This window comes from Penaeus chinensis, chromosome 11 (genome assembly GCF_019202785.1).
Source record: "Penaeus chinensis breed Huanghai No. 1 chromosome 11, ASM1920278v2, whole genome shotgun sequence".
Taxonomy (NCBI): domain Eukaryota; kingdom Metazoa; phylum Arthropoda; class Malacostraca; order Decapoda; family Penaeidae; genus Penaeus; species Penaeus chinensis.
This window is the reverse complement of record NC_061829.1, coordinates 59,522-67,591: the sequence shown is the minus strand read 5'-3', so window position 1 is coordinate 67,591 and position 8,070 is coordinate 59,522.

The window sequence follows — 8,070 nt, the reverse complement described above, 5'->3', positions numbered from 1 at the left end:
AGAGATCTATACCGACTTTCTCGACGAGGTCGTGGAGTCTCGTGGCAAAGGGCCTAGTGCCTCCATTGCCATTGGGGTGGCTCGGGTCTCGAGCCACCTTTGCGGCATAGGTCAGTGCCAACTGGCCGCGTCTGAGTCGGAGGGGAGGTACTCCTGACTCCACCTCAAGACGCTCGATCCGAGTACATTTTAGGGCTCCAAGACACACACGCAAACAAGCATTCTGCACAGCATCCAATCCTTTCAAACTTGTTTTCGATGCCGAACCATACACGATTGACCCATAGTCTACTTTAGACCTAATCAGGGCTTTATATACCATTAGCAAAGACTGTCTATCAGCTCCCCATTTATTACCAGAAATGCACTTTAATAAATTTAGTGCTTTTTGACATTTATTCTTTAACTGACCAATGTGGTCTTTCCAATTGAGTCTACTATCAAAAAGTAGCCCAAGAAATCTTGCAGAATTTTGAATAGGTATTGGGTGATTGTCTAGAGTTAGCCTGATGTTCGGCTTCCTCCTATGTGAAAAACTTACCCCAATACTCTTTCTAATGGAAAACTTAAAACCCCACTGGAGGCCCCAGTTATGAATCATATCCAGTGCCAATTGGATGCGATTTGCTGAGAATTCTGCATTATTGCTGGAATGCCATAATGCACAATCATCAGCGTACAGTGAGTATTTAAGATTCCGAGGAGGAGCTGGTATGATGTCATTTATCATACATAAAAATAATGTTGGTGACAAGACACTTCCTTGTGGGACCCCGTTTGCCTGGACAAAAATGTCCGAAAAAGTGACATTGTCAGAAAACAATTTGACAGAAAACGTTCTGTCAGAAATGAAATTTTGAATAAAACAAGGCAAGTTTCCACGTAATCCGAAAGCATAAAGTTTTCTGAGTAGGCCATATCGCCATGTCATGTCGTAGGCTTTTTCTATATCTAAAAATACTGAAATCAAAAAATCTTTTTTGGCAATTGCCTCTTGAATATGACTGTCCAGCTTTACTAGTTGATCGAGAGTTTGGCGTCCCTTTCGGAAACCTCACTGCTCGTCAACTAGTAAATTACTGGAATTTAAAAAATGCAATAGCCTACTGTTAACAATTCGTTCCATGACCTTGCATAAGCAACTTGTCAACGCAATTGGGCGGTAGGAGATGGTAAATCTGGGATTACCCCCTCCTTTCAATATGGGAATGATGTGGGCGAAGTGCCATGAGTTTGGAAAAGTGTGGCTTTTCCAAATTTCATTGTACACTTCTAGCAACTTAATCATGTCATCATGATTAAGATGCTTCATCATCTCATATCGAATCTCATCGGGGCCTGGGGATGTTCCTCTACAGGCTTCTAGGGCTCGGACAAGCTCATCCATTGTTAGATCTTTATTGTAATCAAAGTCATCTCCTGTGGCAAAGTGAATTGGTTGCAGCTAAGCCGCTTCCTTGATGGGCAGGAATGCGTGATGGTAGTTTGCTGAGCTGCTTGTATGAGAGAACTGCCTGGCGAGTGCATTAGCGATGTCTCTAGGTGAATCTAAATTGTTACCCTCTTCTATGATGTTGTTAATTTTGAATGATGTTTTTTTCTTGTTTATTTTATTAATAGTGGACCAAACCTCTGATATTTTGGTATTGCTATTTATTGTAGAGACAAAGCTCCGCCAGGAGTCTCTTTTTGCTTGTCTTATTACTCTACGAGCCCTAGCTCTTGCTTGTTTGTAATTGCAAAAGTTCTCATTTGTGATGTTATTTTGGAAAAGCCTGTAGGCCTTATTGCGTCGGCACAGCGCCCTGCGGTAATCTGGTGTCCACCATGGAACTCTATGCTTAACGCTATCTGTCGAAGTTTTAGGAATGGATAGCAAAGCTGCTTCTATAATCGAATTCTGAATATTGTTTACTTTATCATCAATGGTTTCTCCAACAAGTTCGAGCTTGACGCTCCTTGTGAAGGCGACCCAGTCTGCTCTTTTTACGTTAAATTTAGGCGCTGAAGGCGTTCTCACTGTGTCGCATGAGTATTTAATCAAAATAGGAAGATGATCGCTTCCCAATGAGTCGTCAATGGTGTGCCACAGGCACTTGGCTGCTACTGATGATGAGACCAGTGATATGTCTATAAAGCTCAAATTCCCGGTATTATCGTCCACCCGCGTGGGACTACCATCATTCAGAAGGACTAAATCAGACTCGTTAATCAACTTAACTACTTGCTCACCTCTACCATCCACCCGTAGGGAACCCCATAACGTATGATGAGCATTAAAGTCACCTAAAATTACTTTATTTTGTGGCAGACGTTCCTGAAGAGCAAAAAGCTCATCATAGATTATCACTTTATCAGGCGGACAATAAACTGAACATATAGCCATATACGTGCCATTAATTTTTACTTTGCATGCGACAAACTCCAAAGTAGAATCAATAGTCACTTCTGTAAAAGGGAGGCTTTGGTGGATGTACATGGCGACTCCGCCTCCACCCCTACCCTCACGATCCTTCCGACATAAATGGTAGTTCCTGAGCGATACGACCTCGTCAGAGACGAGGTTTGTCAAATGAGTTTCTTGGAGAACGACAATATCGGGAGCATAGGACGAGGCTAATAATTTAAGTTCATTTACTTTAGATCTAATACTTCGACAGTTCCATTGTATAATGGTTGACGCGATGATTACGTTTTATGGGGTTTGGAAGTGCCTTGTCCACCAGTTTTTATTTTCTTTTTATGGGAGGGAGGCGCCTCCTCTCCCTCGCTTCCCGGGGACCTCTCACGGGATGGTTTGGAGACAGAAGCCTCCATGTCCTGCACCTCCTGGCGAGGGAGACGACTGACAGACTGCGACCTGCTTCTCTCTCGAGAAACCGATCGCGAGCCAGACGAAGTCCTCACAGGAGTAGCCCGGACGGGAAGGTGCGCTCCGGACTGTGATTCGGTATCTTCCTCCTTATGATGTTTTGGCTGGGTTGATGCAGCCATTTGGTCGACCAATTTTGTCAGTTGATATACTTTAATGTTTAGTTCTTTAACGGTTTGTTTAAGTTCAGCAATTTCCTTATCCTTGGCTGCAAGCTGCTGACTGACATCACTTACACTAGGGGTGTTGTTAGTTACTGCTGCAGCATAGGAAGTATCGGGTTTGTGTGTCAAACTTTCCACTTTCCTCTTAGCTTCAGTATAACTAACTTCATGCTTTCTCATATATGCCAATGTTTCAGTCTCCTTCTTCAGGATGCTGCACTCGGCAGATCCTGAATGATGGGGACCTTCACAGTTAGCACATTTGGAAATTTTGCTAGTACATGTGATGGTGTCATGGGCTTCAGCACATTTCCGGCAAACAAATTTAGATGAATCTTTGTCAATACATCTTAATGAGGTGTGTCCGAATTTTTGGCATCTATTACAATGCATTGGCTTTTGGACATAAGGTCTTACTTGAACACGTTCATAACCGACATTGACATATTCTGGGATTTTATTCAAAGCAAAGGTCAAAAAACACAGTCCAGTTTTCATTCGTACATTCCCGTCCTTCTTGGTCATACAATGAACGTCCACTACGTCTTGGTCCTTCATGCTCTCAAGAATTTCACTTTCATCCATCGTCCTCAAATCCCTGTGAAAGATTACTCCCTTACAGGTATTTGGGCCAATAGGGATAGTTACTTTAACTCGAAGATCATGAATTTGCGTCAGCTTAAGTAAATCCTTAATCTGGGAGTTGTATTGTACTTTAACAAGGAGGCTTCCATCTCGCAATTTTTTTACAAAATCAAAGTCGCCGTCCACTTGACCATCAAGGACCTTTTTGATGATAAAGGGGTTTACGTTCATAAGCGACTGATTTTCGTTCACGCATTTTACATTCGCGAACCTTGCATTCTGGGTGGGGATTGTGAAAAGTGGTCGTCTCGTCTTGTCATTAGTGGGGGTACCATTGTTCGTCATCAGATTAGTCGTAGAAGGGTCTTTAGTCGTCCCTCCTCCTTTAGGAGGAGAAGGGGTAGCCGGGGTATCACTCATACTGGGTATCGGACCAGGTCCGACCCCTTTAATCAAAATCGTAGTCCTGAAGGGACAAAAAACCTCTTAATTTTTGTTATCAACCTAACAGCAATAGCTAAGAGAGTAAGGCAGTTTTTCGTCCTCTACCCCCTCAGTGGAAGCCTGGTTGCGTTCTCCAGTACCACAGAGGGATCGAGTTATGTGTGGGACACTTCCTTACCGCCGAACTTGCCTAGGCGAAGGACGGTAATTCAATGCCCACCCCCCAAGCGAATACGGGAGTTCCGAGGAACTCCGGTAGGCTCAGGAAAGTCACATTATAAGGAAGAGATTTCAGGACCAAAGAAAAAGTGCGCCCAAATGACGCCCCAGACTACTGGGCCTCCCTACCCAGGGGTCAAAGCCACAAGGGCTACCCTGGTGTAGAAGAGAGCTGCGGGTCTGGGGTGGGGTGCTGACTACTACTACTGTAGCCTCGTATCACCTGCAAAGCAAGAGCACTGAAGGTGCTGGCAAAGCACAACAAATGTTCTGCAATTACAGGATTTTACTTTACAGCTATTTACGTTAAGAGAACTCAGGAACAACAATGTCAAGCGAGACAAGAGGCCCCGGGCTCCAGGGTAGCTCAAGTGGCACAAGACTTTGTACTTGTTGTTACTGCGTTTAAACAAGGTGTTGCCTCATCAAGAGTTCGAACACGAGTGGCTCTGACCCTTTCTTTCTTCTTCTTCTTTGTTGGATTTCTTGGCTATCAACCAGCGGCATGTGGCCAAGGTTATTAAGCCAATGGATCCTATTTATTCTATCAATCTATATAAGGTCATAAAGTTTTGTCTCTCTTAGAAAAGTGATTACTTTACTGATGATTTTTTCATCATCTGATAATATGTTTATTAGGGTAAAGTCTTTATTTTTAATTCTTAAATAATTTCTTAGTGTCTGCCTTTGGTTGGAATACATTGTGCAGACTATTAATAGGTGGTTTAGGGTGCGGCTGGTGTTGCAGTGGGGACACTGAGGAGGGAAATTTTTCTCTATATAGGGAGTGAGGTGGGTATATCTGGTGGCATTTACCCTGAGACGGGCCAAGACCACCTCCTCCCTTCTGTTTTTCCTGTGGGATGTATCCCACAGGTCTATTTCTGGTTTGATCTTGTTGCACAGTTGGAGGTTGGTCCACTCACTTTGCCACAGGAGATGTATTTTTGCTTTTATAAGAGACACAAAACACCTGAGATCTGTACGAACTATGGTAGTGTCCAGATCGCCAGTTGACCCGGCTAAGTTGTCAGCCTGTTCATTACCATGGATACCAGAGTGACCTGGTACCCATATTAGTTTGATTGATTTGTTGGCACCGTGTAATTTACGAATGATATTACCCAGCAATTCATTTTTAGTGGTATCTAAGGATTTAATAGCTTTAAGTGAACTTAATGAATCTGAAAAAATAACTATTCTATCGTGGGTCGTCGATAGTGCAAAATCAATAGCTTTATCAATGGCAAAAAGTTCCGCAAGAAAAATCGATGTATGATTCGGCAGTCTAAACTTTAGTTCACATTCAGTCGACCATACACCCGCACCTACACACTCATCTGTCTTGGAGCCGTCGGTATATATATGAAAAAAAGGGAGATGTTTAATAAGGATCTCTCTGAACCTCTGGCGTACCTCACCCTCCGGCGCCATGGCCTTGGCTGATGGAAGCCAGGCTTCCATAATAGAAAAATTGGGGGTTTCCCATGGCGCTATATTTGACTGAACCAGGGTATCGATGGTAGAGAGATCTATACCGACTTTCTCGACGAGGTCGTGGAGTCTCGTGGCAAAGGGCCTAATGCCTCCATCGCCATTAGGGTGGCTCGGGTCTCGAGCCACCTTTGCGGCATAGGTCAGTGCTAACTGGCCGCGTCTGAGTCGGAGGGGAGGTACTCCTGACTCCACCTCAAGACGCTCGATCCGAGTACATTTTAGGGCTCCAAGACACACACGCAAACAAGCATTCTGCACAGCATCCAATCCTTTCAAACTTGTTTTCGATGCCGAACCATACACGATTGACCCATAGTCTACTTTAGACCTAATCAGGGCTTTATATACCATTAGCAAAGACTGTCTATCAGCTCCCCATTTATTACCAGAAATGCACTTTAATAAATTTAGTGCTTTTTGACATTTATTTTTTAACTGACCAATGTGGTCTTTCCAATTGAGTCTACTATCAAAAAGTAGCCCAAGAAATCTTGCAGAATTTTGAATAGGTATTGGGTGGTTGTCTAGAGTTAGCCTGATGTTCGGCTTCCTCCTATGTGAAAAAATTACCCCAATACTCTTTCTAATGGAAAACTTAAAACCCCACTGGAGGCCCCAGTTATGAATCATATCCAGTGCCAATTGGATGCGATTTGCTGAGAATTCTGCATTATTGCTGGAATGCCATAATGCACAATCATCAGCGTACAGTGAGTATTTAAGATTCCGAGGAGGAGCTGGTAAGATGTCATTGATCATACATAGAAATAATGTAGGTGACAAGACACTTCCTTGTGGGACCCCGTTTGCCTGGACAAAAATGTCCGAAAAAGTGACGTTGTCAGAAAACAATTTGACAGAAAACGTTCTGTCAGAAATGAAGTTTTGAATAAAACAAGGCAAGTTTCCACGTAATCCGAAAGCATAAAGTTTTCTGAGTAGGCCATATCGCCATGTCATGTCGTAGGCTTTTTCTATATCTAAAAATACTGAAATCAAAAAATCTTTTTTGGCAATTGCCTCTTGAATATGACTATCCAGCTTTACTAGTTGATCGAGAGTTTGGCGTCCTTTTCGGAAACCGCACTGCTCGTCAACTAGTAAATTACTGGAATTTAAAAAATGCAATAGCCTACTATTAACAATTCGTTCCATGACCTTGCATAAGCAACTTGTCAACGCAATTGGGCGGTAGGAGATGGCAAATCTGGGATTACCCCCTCCTTTCAATATGGGAATGATGTGGGCGAAGTGCCATGAGTTTGGAAAAGTGTGGCTTTTCCAAATTTCATTGTACACTTCTAGCAACTTAATCATGTCATCATGATTAAGATGCTTTATCATCTCATATCGAATCTCATCGGGGCCTGGGGATGTTCCTCTACAGGCTTCTAGGGCTCGGACAAGCTCATTCATTGTAAGATCTTGGTTGTAATCAAAGTCATCTCCTGTGGCAAAGTGAATTGGTTGCAGCTCAGCCGCTTCCTTGATGGGCAGGAATGCGTGATGATAGTTTGCTGAGCTGCTTGTATGAGAGAACTGCCTGGCGAGTGCATTAGCAATGTCTCTAGGGGAATCGATGTTATTTCCCTCTTCAATGATGTTATTTATTTTAAAAGATGTTTTTTTCTTATTGATTTTATTAACAGTGGACCAAACCTCTGATATTTTTGTATTGCTGTTTATTGTAGAGACAAAGCTCCGCCAGGAGTCTCTTTTTGCTTGTCTTATTACTCTACGAGCCCTAGCTCTTGCTTGTTTGTAGTTGCAAAAGTTCTCATTTGTGATGTTTTTTTGGAAAAGCCTGTAGGCCTTATTGCGTCGGCACAGCGCCCTGCGGTAATCTGGTGTCCACCATGGAACTCTATGCTTAACGCTATCTGTCGAAGTTTTAGGAATGGATAGCAAAGCTGCTTCTATAATCGAATTCTGAATATTGCTTACTTTATCATCAATGGTTTCTCCAACAAGTTCGAGCTTGACGCTCCTTGTGAAGGCGACCCAGTCTGCTTTTTTTACGTTAAATTTAGGCGCTGAAGGCGTTCTCACTGTGTCGCATGAATATTTAATCAAGATAGGAAGATGATCGCTTCCCAACGAGTCGTCAATGGTGTGCCACAGGCACTTGGCTGCTACTGATGATGAGACCAGTGATATGTCTATAAAGCTCAAATTCCCGGTATTATCGTCCACCCGCGTGGGACTACCATCATTCAGAAGGACTAGATCAGACTCGTTAATCAGCTTAACTACTTGCTCACCTCTACCATCCACCCGTAGGGAACCCCA